Source organism: Eschscholzia californica, unplaced genomic scaffold (genome assembly GCF_041429995.1).
Source record: "Eschscholzia californica isolate CP2 unplaced genomic scaffold, dmEscCali1.0.p SCAF_3, whole genome shotgun sequence".
Lineage (NCBI taxonomy): Eukaryota > Viridiplantae > Streptophyta > Magnoliopsida > Ranunculales > Papaveraceae > Eschscholzia > Eschscholzia californica.
Window position 1 is genome coordinate 23,848,147 of NW_028238420.1, and position 23,707 is coordinate 23,871,853.

Here is a 23,707-nt window from a genome sequence, read left to right on the forward strand (position 1 = left end):
TAAAAGGGTAAAACCCTAATAAGGCTGGCGGCTAGGGTTTGTGCAACTCATGGGAGAAAGAGACAAGTGTCGGCTAATGAGAGGGTAACAGATTTAGGATTTTAACAACTAATGTATAGCCGGATATAAGTTAATAAGTTGCGGTAGAGACAACAGCCGTCTGATCTTGGCGCGCTCGGATCTGGAGAGACGATACAAGGCCACGTGTCCCGGAGCACGGAGCTTAAACTGCTTCGGGTGCACGGATTACCCAATAAAGGACGGGACACACAGCAGCCACACGATCGTGAAAACGCGGGAACGACCGGCTGAGATTAAAACGATAGATCTGGGAGTACGGAACTAAGTTGCGTCTGAAACACAGAATCACACTCATAAGCTTCGTTTCGATACTCAGCGCTAATACGGGAATCGCATATACCGGCCTCCGCCCATCGACACGTGTCCCTAAGCATACCGCGGGCCAGAAACTTGCCCGACATTGTACCGAATGCTGACCAAATGCTGACCTGACTTTGACTTTGCATTTTTCACTCATCCGGACTCCGAATTGACTTCCGTTTTTTCCTACGGACTCGTCTCAACCTCTACTTTTCAACCACACACTGACCTTGGCCAAATTTCCAGAATGTCCTTGACTCCAAATGACCAAAATACCCTGCAGAAGACACCTAATCAAGAAAATCAACCATTTTATTACAATAAAGACTCAAAACAGACTAACTCGGCTAATTTAAACGACTCTGATGGGACATTTTCATGACCCATCAAACATCCCCAAACTTAGATTTTGCTAGTCCCCGAGCAAAACAAAATAAAAGAAAAACCTAACTCACTTTCGGAGGAATCCCGGTTGCATTTAGCATATGCAACAAGCCGTTAAACCCCTAGGTTGCCCTAGTGGACGAGTGTTGTCTCGTGAGGGTTTCCAGAGAATGTACCCACAAAATTCAAAAACATTTCTAAAATACAATAGGGTCCAAAAGCACTCAAAGTCAACTAAGACGAACCAAAAATGTTTATCTCCTAGAAAATTTTAGCAAGCTGATAGGAATCAGTCAAAGTTAACAACACTATACAGACGTTAAAAATCTCTTCACTAATAGTCTCGACTCAAGGTATACGTGACTAGCCATAATGAGAATCACTTCAGTTCCGAACAAACAGAGCCTTGATTCCTATCTTAATACATTTCGCCTCGACTTTGGCCTCACAGACATACGCTCTAAAAGATGAATCACTCAGAAATGGTTCGCTCGTATGTGTGAGTGTGATCACGACTATAGACTCAACACATAAAAAGGGGTGAGGACAATATTTTAGAACGAATGATCTACGAAAAGGAATATAACCACTAAATGGAATGGGGAAGCTCACTTACCCTTCTCACCCACTATACCCTATAATAATACTTCCTAAAGGTCAACGGATACAAGTGATGAGATGAATGGTGATGAGATCCCGAGAATGTCGATGCCTTCAATGCTAGAGAACTTCAAGCAACTTCCATACTTAGCTTTTTTGCTTCGAACACTTATTTTACATAACAAACTAAAGTTCACATGAACTTTCATACACACTATACACAATTTCTTTTTCAGAGATTTTTTTTTTTTGAAAACACAACTACAAACAATGCAAATACCAACACCAGTAATCTCAACAATCAACTTTTTCATTTTTCACACTTTGCTTTCACATTCTTCTTTCTTTACTTTTCATGCCTTCATTCTCGGGAGTCATATGATGAATGGATGGTGGAGTATCCGTCTTCCTAAAGTTGACACTATTATCGGGTTTCATGGACTACAAGAGTAAGGTTTATTCGCTATCCTGATGTCACTCTTAGTGGCTATGGAAGTTGAGCACACGAGATCAAGTGAGCTCTTTTTACAAAGTTGCGAGGTTGAGTAGCTCTTCACTCTACTCAGAATCAGCGCAGAAGAGTACGCTCAAAGGTAATAGAAAGGCTCAGAAATCTCACAAGGGTTAAGTCTCCACTAATGATTAATCTAGTTCTCTCAGAACCGTCTACCCTTCACTTCCATAATACTCACATGGCTAGCACACAGACGACCTCAAGACTCGACATTCATGAAAAAAAACTTTAACAACCAGATAGTACGATCAACTCGACTCTATAACTATTAACAAGCCAAAAACAACCATTAGACTCACATTTTCGGTCAAAATTGAAAAATTTTGAACCCTCTCGAATTTTCGAAATGAAGGACTCAGCAAAAAGTTCTTCCCTATCCCCAAACTTAAACCGAACATTGTCCCCAATGTTCTGAAGACCATGCCAAAATAAAAAGATGAGAGGAAAGATATTACCAGACGCTACCGTCCTATATCAGAAGCATGGGTTGCCTCCCAAAAAGCGCTAAGTTTAAAATCTTCAGCCAGACTAAGCTGATCATCGGGAATCACTTCTGATATACTGGATTTTCAATAAAAACATCCACGGTTTCGGGCGATATTTCTAAAAACGGTTTTAAACGTTGACCATTGACTTTAAAACAAACACCATTTTTATCCTCAATATCAACCGCACCATGAGGATACACAAATTTGACAACAAAAGGCCCCGACCATCTAGAACGAAGTTTTCCAGGAAATAAATGCAAACAAGTGTTGTATAAAAAAACTTTTTGACCTGGTGAAAATGATTTTCTCAAAATGTTTTTATCATGAAACACCTTCATTTTATGCTTATACACTCTAGAACTCTCATATGCATCATTCCTCAATTCTTCTAACTCACTAAGTTGGAGTTTTCTCTCTCTACCTGCGTTGTCAAGCGAAAAGTTCATTTGCTTGATAGCCCAATATGCTCTGTGCTCTAACTCTACAGGGAGGTGGCAAGCTTTGCCATACACCAATCTATATGGAGACATTCCAATGGGAGTCTTAAACGCTGTACGATAAGCCCATAATGCATCAGTTAGTCGTAATGACCAATCCTTTCTATTTGGATTAACCGTTTTCCCAAGAATGCGTTTAATTTCCCTATTGGAAACCTCAACTTGACCGCTTGTCTGTGGATGATACGGGGTCGACACTCGATGAGTAATACCATACTTTTTCATTAGAATTTCGAACTGCCTATTACAAAAGTGTGTTCCCCCATCACTAATAATCGCTCGCGGTGTACCAAAACGAGAAAGGATGTTTTCTTTTAGAAACTTGATCACAACTTTGTGATCATTCGTTTTGCAAGCAACTGCCTCTATCCACTTAGACACGTAATCAACTGCGACTAGAATATATAGATTTCCGAAGGAGTTTGGAAATGGACCCATGAAATCGATGCCCCATACATCGAAGACCTCAATAACTAAAATGGGATTTAGGGGCATCATATTTCTACGTGAAATACTCCCCAATTTCTGGCATCGCTCACAAGCTACACAATATGCATGGGTATCCTTGAATAAAGACGGCCAATAGAAACCACATTATAAAATTTTGCCAGCCGTCTTTTTGCTACTAAAATGACCCCCACATGCATGGTCATGACAAAAGGAGATGACATTGGTTTGTTCACTATCAGGGACACATCTCCTAATAATCTGATCGGGACAATACTTAAACAAGTATGGATCATCCCAGAAGAACCGCTTTACCTCAGACAAGAATTTATCACGATCTTGCTTAGTCCAATGCTTGGGCATTTGTCCCATAACAAGATAGTTCACTATGTCTGCGAACCAAGGTAATTGGGAGACTACAAGAAGTTGTTCATAAGGAAAACTCTCTCTAATAGGTAACTCATCATTTACGGACTCCACAACAAGCCTAGACAAGTGGTCTGCTACAACATTTTCGGAACCTTTCTTATCCCGTATCTCTATATCAAACTCTTGTAGCAAAAGTATCCATCTAATCAACCTAGGTTTGGCCTCTTTTTTAGAGAGGAGGTACTTTAATGCGGCATGATCAGAAAATACTATGACCTTAGAACCTACTAGTAGGTATGATCGAAACTTCTCTAAGGCATAAACAACAGCTAACAACTCTTTTTCAGTGGTCGAGTAGTTGAGTTGTGCATCATTCAACGTCTTACTAGCATAATAGATTACGTGAAGTAATTTGTTTTCACGTTTACCTAAAACGACTCCTATTGCATAATCAGATGCATCGCACATGATCTCAAAAGGAGCTTTCCAGTTAGGCGGTTGAACAATAGGAGCAGTAGTAAGCAAAAAATTTGAGTTTATCAAAGGCCTCCAGACAAGCATTATCAAAGACAAACTTGTTCTCTTTTGCCAAAAGATTACAAAGAGGTCTTGATATCTTACTAAAGTCTTTGATAAATCGACGATAAAAGCCTGCATGCCCTAAGAATGATCGGATGTCTTTAACTGTTTTTGGTACAGGAAGACTTTTTATCAACTCTACTTTGGCTTTATCTACTTCTATACCCTTAGCTGAAATGACATGCCCTAGGACAATTCCTGAACGAACCATGAAATGACACTTCTCCCAATTAAGCACTAAATTCTTCTCTTTACATCTAACCAACACGAGTGTGAGGTGATGTAGACATTCATCAAATGATGACCCGAAGACTGAAAAATCATCCATGTAAACTTCGAGAAACCTTTCTACCATATCGGAAAATATGCTCATCATACAACGTTGAAAAGTAGCGGGTGCATTACACAACCCAAACGGCATACGACGATAAGCATAAGTTCCAAATGGGCAAGTGAAGGTTGTTTTCTCTTGATCTTCAGGAGCAATGGCAATTTGATTATACCCGGAATAGCCATCTAAGAAACAATAGTAACTATGTCCTGCCAGTCTCTCGAGCATCTGATCAATGAATGGAAGAGGAAAATGATCTTTCCTCGTGACCGTGTTCAACTTCCTGTAGTCTACACAAACACGCCACGCAGTGGTCATCCTGGTGGGTATTAACTCATTGCACTCATTCCTAACTACAATAATGCCTGACTTCTTGGGAACAGTTTGAACAGGACTGACCCAAGTGCTATCTGAAATAGGGTAGATAATACCCGCATCTAATAATTTCAGGACTTCAGATCTCACAACTTCCTTCATATGAGGGTTAAGTCGACGTTGCATCTCTCTCGATGGTTTAGCATCTTCTTCTAAGTAAATGTGGTGCATGCAAACTAACGGACTTATACCCTTGAGATCGGCTATAGACCATCCTAGTGCCTCTTTGTGTTCTCTTAGGACATCTAACAATCGACCCTCTTGTTCTTTCTCTAGCTCGGATGCAATAATAACAGGTAGGGTTTCTGAAGGTCCTAAAAACGAATATTTCATGTTCTCAGGTAAAGGTTTCAACTCTAAGGATGGTGGTTTCTCAATAGGGTGAGACGACTCTGAGACAGAGGGTGATTTGGACTCATCACTTGAGGATGGTTGAGTTGTCACTAAAGTTGATGTCATACTTGGTTCAGAGATTGTGAGAGATTCAGTCTTTGCTTTCCATTTCTCAGTATCCAGTAATGGGGTGGAATCTAATAAAGCATTCACCTCATTGATACTACTTTCCTCATCAAAATCTAAACCAAAGTAGGCCAACAATGTTTCCAATGGGTTATCTGATAAAGTTGTTGGTAAGGAATCCTGAACCAACATATCTATCAAATTTAACTCGTTAAAATCATCAACATCATCGGGGTGAAGTCCAGCATGGAAGATGTTCATCTCTACAGTCATATTTCCAAAAGACAATTTCAAAAGGCCGCTACGACAATAGATGATAGCATTGGATGTAGCTAAGAATGGTCGCCCTAGTATGGCAGGTATTTGACTTTTGGAATTATGGACTGGCTCAGTATCTAAAATGATGAAATCAACAGGAAATAAGAATTCACCAACTTTGATCAAAACATCTTCGACTATGCCACGTGGGTGCCTAACAGACCGATCCGCTAACTGAAGGACCACAGAGGTTGGTTTGATCTCTCCTAATCCCAACTGTAAGTACACAGAATAAGGACAAAGGTTAACACTAGCACCAAGATCCAATAGAGCACGCTCTATTTTATAATCTCCTATGGTACATGGTAGTGTAGGACTTCCTGGATCGGGTTATTTCCCTAATGGCCCCCTACTTTGTGACCAGCTTCCCGCCTGGCCCCCTACTTTACGAAAAATACCCATATGGCCCCCTTCCGTTATAACACCGTCACTCTCTCTCCTCCATCATGTTTTCTCTCTCTGCCAACTCACGCCACATCATCTGTTACGCCACCTCATCACCATCTCCGGCAGAGGTCGCCGGCCGGCCAAATTTCTGGTCGGCGACCTTCAAACTAAAAAAAAAATTTATTTTATTTTTTTTCTCTCTTCCTCTCGCCGGAGTAATTTTAGAGAGAGAGAGAGGAAGAGAGAAAAAAAAAAAAAATTTTTACTTTGGAGGTCGCCGGCCGGAAATTTGGCCGGCCGACGACCTCTGCCGGAGATGGTGATGAGGTGGCGTAACAGATGATGTGGCATGAGTTGGCAGAGAGAGAAAACATGATGGAGGAGAGAGAGTGACGGTGTTATAACGGAAGGGGGCCATATGGGTATTTTTCGTAAAGTAGGGGGCCATTAGGGAAATAACCCTCCTGGATCTTTGTACTTAGGTGGAATATTTTGTTGGATGATCGAACTAACATTCTGAGTAAGGAAAACTTTCTTATGCACATTCATCTTAAGCTTACTAGTACATAAATCCTTAAGAAACTTGGCGTAAGCTGGGATCTGTTTGATCGCATCTAAAAGTGGAATGTTGATACTAACTTGTTTGAACAACTCCATTATCTCCTGAAACTGAGATTTCTTCTTTGACTCGACCAAACGTTGAGGGTATGGAGCTCTAGGGACATAAGGCTCGGAAACTAAGGGTGGACTTTCTGACTCAGGAGCCTTTTCAGGCTCATCCCTCGAGACTCTGGTTGGCGACGAAGATGGCTCGTTCTCTAACTCTTCCTCTTCAGGAACTCTTACCTTGTTGTCCACCATTTTACCACTTCTAAGGGTTGTTATCGCATTAGCTTCATCTGGTCGTGGTCTACCCAATAGACCTTTTGGGTTCTGCTCAACCTGACTCGGAAACTTACCTTTTTCTCTCTGACTCAAGGCTTCATGAAGTAGACCTATTTGGGTTTCTAGCTTAGTCAAAGATTGTTGGGTAGATGTTTCTAGCTTAGTCAAAGATTGACGGGTAGATGATTTTATCCTAGTCATGGATTGACGGGTGGATTCCTGAAATTCCTCATGGTTCTTAGTTAACCTGTCCTGGTTCTGAGCTAGCATATGCATGGTGTCCTCTAATGATGTCTTCTTTTCAGGTGGATGTTGGACACTGGGCTGAGCAAAAGGGTTGCTAGGTGCATTAAACCCATGAGGGTTCATAGAACTACTAGGCTAACTCTGGTATTGACCTTTAGACCAAGAGAGATTGGGATGATTTCTCCAGCCTGGATTATACGTGTTAGAGAAAGGATCATACTTCTGACGATTGTCTTGCCTAGAGTTTTGATAGAGAGCATGAGCTTGTTCTTTGTTAGCAGACTCAAAGAATAAGGCACATTTGTTCCCCGTGTGAGTAGGGTCTCCACAGGTAGAACACAGGTAAGAAACAGGTTCATTTCCAACACTCATGACATGAGTGGGATCCTCCGTGAAGGTTTTAGGTTGATTCATCACTAAGGCTTCCAACCTTCTGGTAATGGCGTCAAGTTTAGACTCAGAATCATCGATCCTATAAATCCCGCCCTTAGTTGGATTAGGCTTTGCCCTAGTGATAGGTTCTCTAGAAGTTTCCCATTGTTGGGATTGTGCAGCTAGTTCTTCAAGAAAATCCATGGCGTCATCGGCGGATTTGTTGGAGAACCCGTGATGAACCCGAAAAGTTGCACACCCAAGCGGAGGTATCAAGTAGTAACCGGTAAAACCGGAGTCGATCCAAGGATAGGTTGGTAGTCCGGTTATCGGGAGAGTCTAGCCCACCGGTCTACGAGTCACTCACTAACTTAGACTAAAGAGGAAAGAACAAGATAAAAGTGGGAGGTTTATGATTGAGTAAGCAACAAGAAGAGAATAAGACAAGTAAAACTAAACTAAACAACAAAGTAAATGGGCGAGAGAGATTCGAGAGAAGGGTCGGAGGAACAAGGGTCGGGAGACGGTAAGAGTTGATTCGGGTAAAAGTTAAGTGAGACGAATACTTCGATCCACAAGATCGACAATGACAAATACTATGTATCTATTCACATGAAAGTGTAATTAACTTCACCCACATTGACAATCCTAAGCATCATGTGTCTAACTGAGCATAACCAATCAAACGTCACTAAGCATCGACTATCAAACTTACACACACCATCTAATGAATTGAGAATGAACAAGTATGACACTAATAAGCATAATACGTCAAACTAAGTATAATCGATCAAACGTCACTAAGCATCGATTATCCAACTAAGTACGCATTATCAAAGTTCGTGTCAATAGACGATTACGATCAAGGCTTCTAGTTTATAAAACTAGACGAAGACAATTAAACTCACATGTAAACAAATAATAAGCCAATCATCACATTCAAATCATGCTTCAAGGGTATCCGAATACGAGAGTTCATGTATCGAAATCCGGGAATCTATAATGATAAATCTACGACTATGTATTGTCCGATTTAATGTATCAAAATACAACCGATGTTCGACTCCTAAGGTGATGTCTATAAGCACTACGTATATTCGGAGATCATACTTAGTCAAACAAACGTCCTAAATACGTTAATCCTGAGTCGTCGAAAGTGTCGTCTAGTCGCCTAACAATGTGAAGTGCATGACAAGACACATGAAATTATGATCAAAACGATAATCGAATCAAATGAACATCAACTCATAATCAAAACATCAAATCATATTAAACATAATCACGAATTCATCACATTTCATCTCATATATTCGACACACTTGATTTAGCTAACATGGTGATTGAATAATAAATGAAAAGAAGATGATGAGAAATCCCCCTTTTTCGATGTGGCGCGAGGCTAGGTTCGTCGAGAAAAATGAGTCTCTAAGTGTAGTCGATCTCCCCGTAGCAATTTTCTGGATTTCCCTTTAATAGTGAACTTTGGGTGTCCCCGAGTAAAAATCAGATTCCCCATAGCACCCACCATCATCTTCTCCATTTAGAACACAAACTCCATTAAAGCTTCATCAAGCTTTCTCTCTCTAAAGATTTCTTACCCAAAATCAAATCAAACTACATGGGAAGATAGATCAAGACATGGGGAGTAAAAGCCCTATGGTTTCGAATCAAGAAAGTTGTCAGAAGCCCTCGAAAAATCCGGTCAAAGAAACCCTAGTTCCGGCCAACCCTAGATCCGGCCATGTGCACACTGTCGACCCCTTCCATGCGATGTCCGAGCAACCCGAGCACGTTCCCAAGCCAACCGAGCTATGCCTTGAAGGCCCGAGTGTGCAACAGCTGCGTCCTTGGAGCAGCTCGGGCTGCTGTTCCGAGCAGCAGGTCGCGTCCTTGCTCGTCCGGAGCTTCTGTGCGCGTCCCGTGAAGGCTACTGTCTCGTGCTCCCGTGCAGCTCTCCCGAGCAGCAGCTCGTGTGCAGCCCGAGCTGCTGCTCGGCCGGCCTATGCTTTGGCCGGATCCGCCTTCTTCTTGCTCTCTTGTTCTCTCTCTATCAAACCTTCAAGCTCTCTAACCCAAGAACAAAAACCCTCGCCTCTTTCTCTCTCTCCTCTCTTTCCCAAGCTAGAAGATTGTTAGAATGAAGAAGAAGATGAATAGTGTATTTGACTCAAACCCTAGACTTAGTGAACCTAGACTTTGACTCAAACTTGGGTCCATTGGGTGCCTCCAAAATCTCTTCCTTCTTTCATCTTCTTTGGGCTTGGGTTTTATTCCTTCATATCTAGGCTCTTGGGTTTTAGACTTAGACTTTAATCTACACTTGGAAATCAAGGGGGGTGCCTTCATAAAATCTTTGTTTTAAGACCGAACCTCGACTTCTTTCTTCCACAACTTCCCCATCCGAACTCGGAATTGACTTCCGTTTTCATCGTTAGACTCGTCTTTGACTCCTCTTGTCATATGATTTGCTTGAAATCTTTTTCTCTCGTTTTCGGCACATGAAATGATAGTGACATTTCGTTCCCTTTATTCCGGTTTACACGCTTAACTCCAAAATAAGTACCTAACATGAAAAACACATAAAATATTATTGATAACACTCGAAAATGACTAATTAGTCTAAGTTAGACTCTCCAAATGTGACATTTTCGTGTCACATCAAGATCCCCAAACTTAAACTTTGCTAGTCCTCGAGCAAATAAAACAAAATACAAGCCTAACTCACTTTCGGAGGAATCCCGGTTGCATTTAGCATATGCAACAAGCCGTTAAACCCCTAGGTTACCCCTAGTGGACGAGTGTGGTCTCGTGAGGGTTTCCATTGATGATGCCCACAAACATCGAGTTTCAAATGCATAAGGGTCCAACAACCACATCATAGATAAGCATGATTCATATAATGAAAGGTTTAAGCATGTCAAAACATAATGAATCAAGTAAACAAGTTCATGTGAAAGCTAAAAACCTCTTCACTAATGATCTTACCCTAAAGTGTAAGTGTCAACCCATAATAAGCAACATCTATGTTCCGAAGTCACAAAGCCTTGATCCCTAGTTTAGTACATTTCACCTCGACTTTGGCCTCACGGACATACACTCCAAATATGAAATCACTCAAGAATGGTTCGCTCGTATGTGTGAGTGTGATCACTAAACATGGACTCAACACATAAAAAGGGGTGAGGACAACATTTTGGAATGAATGATCTTCGAAAAGAAATTAGCCACTAAATAGAGTGGGGAAGCTCACTCGCCCTTCTCACCCATTCTACCCTCTAAGAATGCCTTCTAAAGGTTAACGGATACTAGAAATGGATGATGATGGTGGATTCCCGAGAATGTCGACCTCCTTATGATAGAACCTCTTAAGCATTTCCACATTTGTTTCTTGCTTCGAATACTTATTCATGAACACAAACACAAACAAACATATATAGAATCACATCACTCACACAAAAGAGCTAACATGCTCAAACATAACATAACAACTTTATTCATCATTCATTTTTTTTTTTTTTTTTTGTCTTTCTTTCTTTTTTTTTCACTTTTTCACTTTTTTTTTTTTTCATTTTTTTCATTTTTTTTTTCATATTTTTCTTTTCACAACACAAATACAATCAACCCAAACAAAATACAACACACACAACTCTATTCTTGCAATCAACATTTTCTATTTCCTACTTGCTTTGACATTCTTCATTCTTTTCTTCTCATGTCTTCATTCTCGGGATATAAGATGATGGATGATGATGGAGTATCCGCCTTCCTATAGTTGACACTCTTATTGGGTTTCATGGACTACAAGGGCAAGGTTAATTCGCTATCCTAATGTAACTCTTAGTGGCTAAGGAAGTTGAGCACACGAGATCAAATGAGCTCTTTTAATAGTTACGAGGTTGAGTAGCTCTTCATTATACTCGGAGTTAGCGCGGAAGAGTACACTCGAAGGACAATTTAGGCTTTGAGCTCTCACATGGGTTAAGTCTCCACTAATGACTACTCTAGGTCTCTTAGAGATGTTTCTTCTTCACTAAGATGTTACTCCCATAGTATAACACAAACACTCAAGGACTCGACTTTCATGCAAAGACCATTAGCAATCACAAAACTCATTAACTCGACACATATGCATCAACATTCTTAAAACTATCACTACAATCACATGCAAATCTACTCAAAATGTTCAAAATTTTTCAAATTTTGGCTAATTTGAACCCTTTTGTCTTTGAAACCCATGGTCATGCATTGGTTATGGTCATATCCCGCATCCCCAAACTTAAAACTAACATTGTCCTCAATGTTCTAAGCATACACTCACCAAAAGATAAAGAGGCACATCAATTTAAAGAGAAGAGTGGAGAGATATTACCATAACCGAAGGAGATAAAAATGGATACTACCAAGGCTCATGTAAAAAGAGGTTCCAAGTTGATGCCAAGCTCACGCCATCCCCAAACTTGGAACAAACCACGCCATAAAAGTAAAACAAGTAAGAAATGCTCCTAAAATATCCAAAAATATAATGAGAATGAAGCACAAAAGAAGACATGACCACATAAAGTCTACCACTAACGCGGGTATAGACGATTGCATCGAGCTATGCAATTAGCCTTTGATTCTCTTGTTTTCACACAAGAGCACGAGTTATGTCTCGCGGAGGGTTTCCAGATATGCTAACCACAAACATCAAAGGCCACCTAGTCGGCTAACGATCATATAGTAAAAGCCGGAAGATTTGGGGATCAACCCAAAGAAAGCTATATACACATGGTAATCGTCTCACAAATATATACAAGCTATAACGTGCAAGTGAGACGAAAACCGAAAAGAGGCCATCCCCAAACTTAGTGGATGCACGGTCCACTAAGTTAGCATGAATGCTAGGGGCGACGACTAAGAAGTCGTCAAAAGGATCGACATACAATTGAAGGGTCACGAAGTCGGTCGAAGGTAAAAAGTCAAACTCAAGCTTAGTGGATAAAACATCCACTAAGTCCCTAGATATGCTAGGAAAGACGTCTGAAGTGTCCCATAAGGGGTTAACGACCGAGTCTGAGATCATGTGGAAGGTCGAACTAGACTCTAAGGGTAAGGTAATAGGCTCAGGGACCAAGTCAAGGTCCGTAATTTCCTTAGGTAAATGGTCCGATAAACTATCCATTATGTCTCTAACTACTATGTCATCGACGTCCTTAAAGGCATCGGGAGCCTCAAAGTTAGGCATAACACCTTCTATTCTACATAACCCATCCAAATAATCACAAGTGCTCAAGATTGGAAAGTTCAACATTGTGTGATTCCCAAGTTTGCTCGTAGAGCTATCATCCTCAATATCAAAATCAAATGTAGTCGAATCATGGTGAGTTAACAATGGTCGAGGGAATGAGCAATGAGGGTTATCGGTCAATTCATGTTCAAAGGGTCTATTAGGAGCTTCTTCGACATTTAACTTAAGACTAGAGTGATGGGCCTAGAAAGGTTTCCTAAATAGGTCACCTCCCGCAAGTATACGGGCGTCAGGTGATAATTCCGGTAAGTCCGGTTCGTTCCTCAGAGACTAAGTTAATCTATTCTAAATCCTATGACTAATAAGGTTTTCTTTGAAATTGTTTTTTTTTCTTTGTGATAGAATACTAAAACTAAAATAACGAGGGCAATTAATAACGATGAGAGTAAATCAGTGGGATGGAAGTCTAGGGTTTGAATCCATTATAACTAGGCATAAATATCGACCTAAATCTTATATCGTGTATGGCTCACTATGATTGATTGATTTTCTACGACTCTAACTATTGCCTATCAACTATCAAGTATTCTTCATTAAAGGACTTAACCTAAATATGACGAATCAAGACTTATGAAGCATAGGTAATGAAAGATTTACACACGTTTTCAACATTCACCTATTAACTAAGGAGTATTGGCCATTAAAGAGATTATCTAAATATGACTAATCAACTCGGAAACATAAATGAAGAAGAAATCATGAGAATTTATAGAAAATCAATGCATGAGTTGCTTATCAAAGTACTACGATATTAAGTGAAAATTTACACAAAATCATAATTTCATCGAAACCCTAGATTAGATAAATTAGCTACTCATAACTAAAGAGATCATAATCATGGTGGGAGAGATAAAAATTAATAACATTAAAGAAAGAAAAAGATTCGGAGAAGAAAACACATTTTTTCGCTTTTTTTTTCTTCTGCGCAGCCAAACAGAACCTTAGGGAAAATTATTTTCTCATCTTCCCGGAAACGATTTCCAGGTGAGAAAATGATTTTCCTTCTCTGGTTTTTCTCTTTCCTTCTCTGTTTTCTCTTTCTTTCTCTTTCTAAACTTTCTATTCCTCTCTCTAACCAAACCAGCAACACTCTCTTTCTCTCTCTAACAGTAATGATAAAGAAAGAAGAAGAAAAAGATGAGGTTAATGGAGTTTATAAATAATTCAATCTCTTTCTCTCTCTACAAACAATAGCTTTCTCTCTCTCTTATTTCAATATAAACCTCTCTCTGTCACTAAGAGAAGAATAAAGAAGAAGAAGAAACAGAAAAGACTTCCAAACTCTCTCTTTCTCTCTCTAGCTTTAGCTCTCGGTTTCTCTCTCTAGCTCTCGGTCTCCTCTTTCAATGGCCGTGAGCTGCTCTTTTTCTTCCTCTTTCTCTCACTACTCTCTATTTATCTTATAGTCGACTATCTCCCTCTCTGAAAATCCTTCTTAGTCGTGGAGAAGAGATGATTAATGCTCCTCTGGTTTCAGCCGTGAGAGATAGTCCCCCCCCCCCCCCCAAAAACCGAGCTCCAAAACCGACCTCTTATCTCCCTTTCTTGGTTAAGTTTTTAGATAGAGAAAATATCTTCTCTCTCTAAAAACAGTAATTTCTTCCCACTCCAACGATTTCTTTCCTTCTCCCTCTATAATTCTTTAGTATCTCCAGCTCCCTTTCTTTCCTTCTCTCTGTTTCTTTCTAATGTTGGTAATTGTTTCCAAATTAGTTTAAGAAGATAAGAGAGAAAGAGGAGAGAACTTCACGTTGCTTGGTTGTGTTATCATGCCACGCTGGATTCACTTTTGATTAAGCTAACTTGCAACTGGGAGTACTGTAGCTGAGTACAGAATCCGTCGGATGGAATAATCAACGCCTGTGGATATCATCTGTCGTTAGATCTTGGTGGAGTACCGTATCACTGTGTTTCGCAATGCATTAAATCAGAACCTCGACTTGATCCCGATAGTGTCCCTCGCCGCCTGGGAAGTCGCCACGTGTCAACTAGCTGACTTGGTCAAATGATTTTGACTCCAACTTTGACGTGGCCTATCTCCCTGATCCGGACTCCGATTCCACTTCTGCTTTCGCCGATAGATTCGTATTGGACTCTACTTTCACATGAGCACTAATATTGACCAGAATACCCTTGTCAATAAAAAGACCAAAATGCCCCTCAAGTATGTCTTTATTACGATGTTTTCGCATCGAACTCCGTAAATGAGACCTGAGAAAGAAAATCAAACAAATCATCAGAGTAACGGCTCGAATTAGACTAACTAGCCCAAGTAAAGAGATTCAGATGAGACATTTTCATGGCTCATCATAGAGTTAGGTGTATTACCCTCACCATCATTCATAGTCTCCTCTTGAGTTTGGGGTGCGCAAACCCCTTCCTCGTCGATGATAGGCTCCGACTCGATTCTATCAACAATATTGATAATCCATTCCGTGATCTCTTTTATTTCTCGATTGAATCTAGTTTCATACTCTAAAACTAATTGGAGAGTCTCTTCAGACATCTCCTCGTAATAAGGTACATGAGTATAACTAGACGAAGACTCTCGCGGAACACGGATCATGGGACAATTGTCGGTCAAATGGTCTAAGCTCGCACAAATAGCACAAACCGGGCTAATGGTCTCCATGGTCCTTTCTTCACTACCTTTATGTAAATACCTAGACTCGACTCTTTGAGTGGAATCGTCGAGTCGGGAATTGTCATCACTAAGTGGACCATTCATATATGCTTGTCGATAGTCACGAAGACTTCGACGTGGTCGATCAATACTAATGGAACTACGGTTATCATCCAATGACAAATCCATACATGCAGGTGTGGTCATCCCAAATTCTTGTCGATAGTCTCGAAGACTCCTACGGGGTTGGTTACCCGCATGCTCATAATCCCTAAAACCATGTTCATGACGAGTCTGACCGACTCCATACATCCGTCGATATTCACCCATGGTCATCCTAGGTCGGTCAGGCTCAACTCGCCTATTCCTATCACTAGTCGGACCATTCCTATATAAGTTTGAGTAGTCTTGACGACTTGTAGATGGTCGACTAGTGTTGGAAAGGGTTCGCATAAGGTCATTCTCATCAAATGACCAACTTGCCATGATCTCACAATGTTCAAAGATGCTAACACACAATCACAAAATGGAGACTAACACTAATAGAACTAAACAATCACGCACAAGTAAAAAGGAAGAGTTAGAATGCGATACTAGCAAATGCTCCTCTCGTTTTGTTCGTTTTTCCTCTTTAGCTTCTTGATTCCTTCCTCGTCCTTCGCCTTTATGTCACTTTTGGCTCTTTTCCTATAAAACGGTACCTAAAAAAAGAAATGAAATTGAGAAAGTACAAAATAAAATAAAGACGTCTAAGAAGCAAATAACACTAAACTAATGAACAAAACAACAAACTATATCCAAACTACTAAACCTATCCCAGGCAGCGGCGCCAAAAACTTGATGAACCCGAAAAGTTGCACACCCAAGCGGAGGTATCAAGTAGTAACCGGTAAAACCGGAGTCGATCCAAGGATAGGTTGGTAGCCCGGTTATCGAGAGAGTCTAGCCCACCGGTCTACGAGTCACTCACTAACTTAGACTAAAGAGGAAAGAACAAGATAAAAGTGGGAGGTTTATGATTGAGTAAGCAACAAGAAGAGAATAAGACAAGTAAAACTAAACTAAACAACAAAGTAAATGGGCGAGAGAGATTCGAGAGAAGGGTCGGAGGAACAAGGGTCAGGAGACGGTAAGAGTTGATTCGGGTAAAAGTTAAGTGAGACGAATACTTCGATCCACAAGATCGACAATGACAAATACTATGTATCTATTCACATGAAAGTGTAATTAACTTCACCCACATTGACAATCCTAAGCATCATGTGTCTAACTGAGCATAACCGATCAAACGTCACTAAGCATCGACTATCAAACTTACACACACCATCTAATGAATTGAGAATGAACAAGTATGACACTAATAAGCATAATACGTCAGACTAAGTATAATCGATCAAACGTCACTAAGCATCGATTATCCAACTAAGTACGCATTATCAAAGTTCGTGTCAATAGACGATTACGATCAAGGCTTCTAGTTTATAAAACTAGACGAAGACAATTAAACTCACATGTAAACAAATAATAAGCCAATCATCACATTCAAATCATGCTTCAAGGGTATCCGAATACGAGAGTTCATGTATCGAAATCCGGGAATCTATAATGATAAATCTACGACTATGTATTGTCCGATTTAATGTATCAAAATACAACCGATGTTCGACTCCTAAGGTGATGTCTATAAGCACTACGTATATCCGGAGATCATACTTAGTCAAACAAACGTCCTAAATACGTTAATCCCGAGTCGTCGAAAGTGTCGTCTAGTCGCCTAACTATGTGAAGTGCATGACAAGACACATGAAATTATGATCAAAACGATAATCGAATCAAATGAACATCAACTCATAATCAAAACATCAAATCATATTAAACATAATCACGAATTCATCTCATATATTCGACACACTTGATTTAGCTAACATGGTGATTGAATAATAAATGAAAAGAAGATGATGAGAAATCCCCCTTTTTCGATGTGGCGCGAGGCTAGGTTCGTCGAGAAAAATGAGTCTCTAAGTGTAGTCGATCTCCCCGTAGCAATTTTCTGGATTTCCCTTTAATAGTGAACTTTGGGTGTCCCCGAGTAAAAATCAGATTCCCCATAGCACCCACCATCATCTTCTCCATTTAGAACACAAACTCCATTAAAGCTTCATCAAGCTTTCTCTCTCTAAAGATTTCTTACCCAAAATCAAATCAAACTACATGGGAAGATAGATCAAGACATGGGGAGTAAAAGCCCTATGGTTTCGAATCAAGAAAGTTGTCGGAAGCCCTCGAAAAATCCGGTCAAAGAAACCCTAGTTCCGGCCAACCCTAGATCCGGCCATGTGCACACTGTCGACCCCTTCCATGCGATGTCCGAGCAACCCGAGCACGTTCCCAAGCCAACCGAGCTATTCCTTGAAGGCCCGAGTGTGCAACAGCTGCGTCCTTGGAGCAGCTCGGGCTGCTGTTCCGAGCAGCAGGTCGCGTCCTTGCCCGTCTGGAGCTTCTGTGCGCGTCCCGTGAAGGCTACTGTCCCGTGCTCCCGTGCAGCTCTCCCGAGCAGCAGCTCATGTGCAGCCCGAGCTGCTGCTCGGCCGGCCAAAGCTAGGCCGGCCTAGTGAGCTAGCCGGCCTATGCTTTGGCCGGATCCTCCTTCTTCTTGCTCTCTTGTTCTCTCTCTATCAAACCTTCAAGCTCTCTAACCCAAGAACAAAAACCCTAGCCTCTTTCTCTCTCTCCTCTCTTTCCCAAGCTAGAAGATTGTTAGAATGAAGAAGAAGATGAATAGTGTATTTGACTCAAACCCTTGACTTAGTCAACCTAGACTTTGACTCAAACTTGCGTCCATTGGGTGCCTCCAAAATCTCTTCCTTCTTTCATCTTCTTTGGGCTTGGGCTTTATTCCTTCATATCTAGGCTCTTGGGTTTTAGACTTAGGCTTTAATCTACACTTGGAAATCAAGGGGGGTGCCTTCATAGAATCTTTGTTTTAAGACCGAACCTCGACTTCTTTCTTCCACAACTTCCCCATCCGAACTCGGAATTGACTTCCGTTTTCATCGTTAGACTCGTCTTTGACTCCTCTTGTCATATGATTTGCTTGAAATCTTTTTCTCTCGTTTTCGGCACATGAAATGATAGTGACAATTCGTTCCCTTTATTCCGGTTTACACGCTTAACTCCAAAATAAGTACCTAACATGAAAAACACATAAAATATTATTGATAACACTCGAAAATGACTAATTAGTCTAAGTTAGGCTCTCCAAATGTGACATTTTCGTGTCACATCAACCCGCCATTACAGAATGACTCGATCATGGAGGTGGTAGGATAATCTAGTCCTTCATAAAACAGTTGGACTAGTTTCATTTTTTCGAACCCATGATGTGGACACTCGAGTTGAATATCTTTGAATCTCTCAATATAGGAGTAGAGAGATTCCCCTTGAAGTTGCTCGAAATTAAGCAAACTCTGCCTTAAAGCTCTAGTTTTATGCTTGGGAAAAAAAATTTCTAGAAAGACACTACTAAGTTCTGCCCAAGTAGAAATAGACTCAGGTTGTAAGGCATACAACCACGACTTTGCTTTATCCTTTAGAGAAAAAGGGAACAACCTTAATCTAACGACATCAATCGAGTTAGGGACGTTCATGGTCTTGCAAACGTCCTCAAATTCCCTAACATGATAATACGCGTTCTCGTTCTCTAAACCACGAAACACCAGAAGCATATTGATGATTCCCGACTTTAACTCGAAATAAGTGTTAGTCGGGGGTAGCCTAATGCATGATGGTTGGCTAACTCTAGTCGGATGCATGTAGTTTTTGAGAGCCATAGGTTGATCCTCGACCCTAGCTTGATCAACGTGATCCTCCATAGACTCGTTTAAAGAAAGGTTTTCAAGTAAAATACTCAAATCAGACTCTTTAACAAAACGACCTCTCTTATCACGTAACCTAAGGGGCATAAACCAAAAGACAAGACAAGGTACTCTTTTGAAAACTTGTTTTTGAAAATAAAAGGAGTAAGGAAACTACGAAGATCCTAAGGAAAACAACGAAGCAAGCAAGCTGACTCCACCAAGCAACCTAGACACAATCTAGACGACTGGGTAGTCTTTTTCACCTAAAAATTGATCTAGGCAGCTTCTATTTCTTACCAAAACTTGAACTATGATTCTTATGAGGAGTTACTCCGTCACAGTACAACGATCAAGAATTGTGTTCTTGGATCGTTCCCTCTTCCTGGGAAAACTCCAAATACTAATCAAGTTCGAGATTTTGTCAAGAATGTCCTATAAGCTCGTTACCCTTTGGCCAATGTCTAAATCAAATTTTAATTTTAAGTGAGGCTTGGGATCGGCAATGTTGTTACCTAAATGGGCAAGAGACCGGTGATGAAATCCGACTCCTATCTTGTAATGGGTTAATGCCCTTACTAATATGATAATTAAACTAACAGTTCGACAATCAATTAGGCAAGCAAAAACATCACAAGTGCCTACTTACAGGAGATTCGTGGGTGATCTAGAAGTTACCTCCCGTTCAAGACGGGCGACGACCTTTGTAGACGACCCGGGCCACTCTTCCCGCAAGTGTGCGAACCCGAGGCTTCTTAATTTCGGTTACAAAATTAAATGCCCTCCAATTTAGGGTCAAAACAATAAAGGCCTTATTACAAAACAAACAAATAAAAGAAATACAAAAAAGTTATAACACTCTCTCACCAAAATAAAAATAAAGTACTAAAATAACTAAAAAGGTCTTCTTGATGTCCTCTTCCTTGATGCTCCCTCCCTTTAGCTCCTTTGTAAATCTACACAAGGAAAGGAAAAGAAAGTCAAAGTAATCAAAATAGACAAAAATAAAAATAAAAACCAATTCAAGATTGAAAATAAAATTAAACTTATCCCCGGCAGCGGCGCCAAAAACTTGATAGGCCTAAAATTAGGTCTATTCCCCAAGTGTAGGGGTCAAGTTATAGTATTTCTAATAAGATCGAGTATCGTTCCAAAGGACAAGCTATTTTACCTAAATCTCGAATTAAACCCCCTTTCAAATTTTTGATTTGATTTGGAAACTACTTAAAGAAAGAAAACAATACTAATAGACTAATAAGAATGAAATCAAGATGGGAAAAAGGATCTAGGGATTTCGATTTCACCACATAAATGGACTACTTAAGACAAGCATTCAATCAACAAATCACTATTTGTTTATAACTCAAAACCTAGCTTAATGAACTAATTAGGTTTCGGATAATATTCTTTAATAACACAATTCAAAATCAAGAATGTTTGATTGACTATCATATAAAATTAAATTCCTACACTATCATTCATTATCTAAAAGGCATATCTCATCTAATAATTCAATAAAAGAATGAAATATCTAATTATAATGCATGAATGATAATAAGGTTATAGAATCAACATGAAATGACAATCAATAGGCATTGAAGCTCAATATAAGGATTCATTGATTTATAACATATCTCAAAATAAGCCCAAATATGGGTTTCCTCTACACCCTAGATACAAATTTAGCTACTCATGGAAACTAAAGTAATATTCATTGAATTTATAAAGTAAATGGAATTACAAAAGATTGATGGAAAGAAATCACCAAGAATGTTCAAATTCCATATTCCCATGTATCTCCATTTTGATGTCCAATTTTAGCTCCAAGTGTCTCAAGAATATTACCCAAACTCCAAATAATAGCTTATTAGAAGATAAAAGAAGAGAAATTTAGAAGAGAGATAGAAGAAGAAGAGATTTTAGATAAGAAGGTATGGAGAAATTAGAAGGTTAGAAGAAGAAATTAGAAAGAAAATGTAGAGAAGAGATGAAGGTGGTAGAGAAAGTAGAAGAAAAGAATGGAGGGCTAGGGTTTTTTAGTTTAGAAGAGCTAGAGAGAAAAGGAGGCTAAAAGAGGAGAGAGAGGCTAAGAGGGGAGAGCTTGGTTGGTTCTCTAAAAGTCTTTATATAGAGTTAGGGTTTGGTTGGGGTTAAAGTGGTAAAAAGTGGGAAGTTTGAGGTCTAAAAGGGTAATAGGAGGGTTTAAAAGGGTAAAACCCTAATAAGGCTGGCGGCTAGGGTTTGTGCAACTCATGGGAGAAGGAGACAAGTGTCGGCTGATGAGAGGGTAACAGATTTAGGGTTTTAACACCTAATGTATAGCCGGATATAAGTTAATAAGTTGCGGTAGAGACAGCAGCCGTCTGATCTTGGCGCGCTCGGATCTGGAGAGACGATACAAGGCCACGTGTCCCGGAGCACGGAGCTGAAACTGCTTCGGGTGCACGGATTACCCAATAAAGGACGGGACACACAGCAGCCACACGATCGTGAAAACGCGGGAACGACCGACTGAGATTAAAACGATTGATCTGGGAGTACGGAACTAAGTTGCGTCTGAAACACGGAATCACACTCATAAGCTTCATTTCGATACTCAGCGCTAATACGGGAATCGCATATACCGGCCTCCGCCCATCGACACGTGTCCCTAAGCATACCGCGGGCCAGAAACTTGCCCGACATTGTACTGAATGCTGACCAAATGTTAACCTGACTTTGACTTTGTATTTTTCACTCATCCGGACTCCGAATTGACTTTCGTTTTTTCCTTCGGACTCGTCTCGACCTCTACTTTTCAACCACGCACTGACCTTGGCCAAATTTCCAGAATGTCCTTGACTCCAAATGACCAAAATACCCTTCATGCATCTTGTCCTCGTTTTTAACCGTTTTTCACACCTAACTCTGCAAAAGACACCTTATCAAGAAAATCAACCATTTTATTACAATAAAGACTCAAAACAGACTAACTCGGCTAATTTAAACAACTCCGATGGGACATTTTCATGACCCATCAAGTTGCATATCTTGCAAACTTGATTTGCAAACGAGAATATAAACTAAGAGTATGTGTCTACGAAATCTTAAGTTTGGAATTGATTTCATCATTCATCATATAAAACGTAAATGTTTTTGAAATTCAACAACAAAGAAACATCTGAACACATCATTTGAACCTAAATCTTGATACACTCATTACTAATTTTCATATACGAACTTAATCAACAACTTTTTCAACCATAACTTCAACTTAACTAATCAATCTAGCCAAACCATTTATCGAACAAGCGAATGTCTAAATACCCATGTTTTCTACGCTAATTGATTAAGAAACTTGTGAACCAATATCGTCATCAAGCAAATATAAAAATCTGATAAGGACCTGCAATTTCAAACAAGTAATGAGATTCAGAACTAGGTTTATCCTGTAGTAAAAATTGAGTTAATAAATAACGCTCGAGACACATGAGTTCTCCCGACGATTGAGGCAATTGTTCTCCATTGAGTAGACATAAACTTAGCTAGATGAAGAAGCTTCTCATCTTCTTCTCTAGTCCACCCAGTCTACACAAAAGATCAGAAAGTTTAAGTAAGTATACACTTCTATGGCAAATTTCAGTATAATAAATGAATTAACAACAAAAACCTTTGTCAAAGCAAAGACACTTTTCTAGCCTAAACCCAAATCTTCAATTGAATCACCAAATTCATACGTGCTAATTAGGAATTGGTCTATGTGATAGCCCTTCATGTAAACACCACCAAACCCTAAATGAAACGAGAAAATTCGAAAAAATTTCATACATATAACTTGAATTCCTACTGTTTGAACTAGATTCAAAATGAGTTGCATGAGAAACTCATAACATAAATTTAAGAAAACACTTCAAGTTTTCAAATCAAAAGACACAAAAAAACAGAGCAGTATAAATTTTCTCCACGTATGGTGGATTTGTGGTAGCAGAAACAAAAACATAACCTTTTTAATTGATGGATCAAGCCATTCATACCATCTAGCTTTGCATTGTTTAGCAGATTTACGAACAAGTATAGAAGATATTCGAGCCCATTGATTTTCACCATATTTTATAACAACTACTTTAAGAATCTCATCTTCCGTGTTCTTCCAAACACCACCTTTAATCAATGCTGATGTGAAGACCCATCTGATTGTTACAATAATATATTATAATTAGGGGTTGTTTAGTAATTTGACCTTTAAGGGTCTTTTAGTCTTTTATATTTACTATCTTGAAAACCTAGTTAAAACTAATGAATAAACCACCATTAGTGTGTTTCTCTCTCCTT

The 23,707-nt window shown here is 39.8% G+C and overlaps 1 protein-coding gene, 1 long non-coding RNA gene and 1 pseudogene across 2 annotated transcripts in view; 1 reads left to right on the plus strand and 2 right to left on the minus strand.

Moving 5' to 3' along the window:
• The window catches only part of LOC147549116 (uncharacterized), a 96,727-nt gene extending 82,503 nt beyond the window's left edge, over positions 1–14,224 (minus strand). Inside the window, exon 1 of the mRNA XM_086671266.1 lies at positions 13,103–14,224. The gene's annotated coding sequence lies outside the window, so the exon portion shown is untranslated. The remainder of the gene's footprint in view (positions 1–13,102) is intronic.
• On the minus strand, positions 2,427–7,383 carry LOC147549121 (uncharacterized; annotated as a pseudogene).
• Positions 11,157–18,273, plus strand: LOC147549122 (uncharacterized). The gene is made up of 2 exons (XR_015238381.1): positions 11,157–13,093; positions 15,233–18,273. It is a non-coding gene; the product is annotated as an uncharacterized LOC147549122 (long non-coding RNA).
• The last annotated feature ends 5,434 nt before the right edge of the window (positions 18,274–23,707 follow it).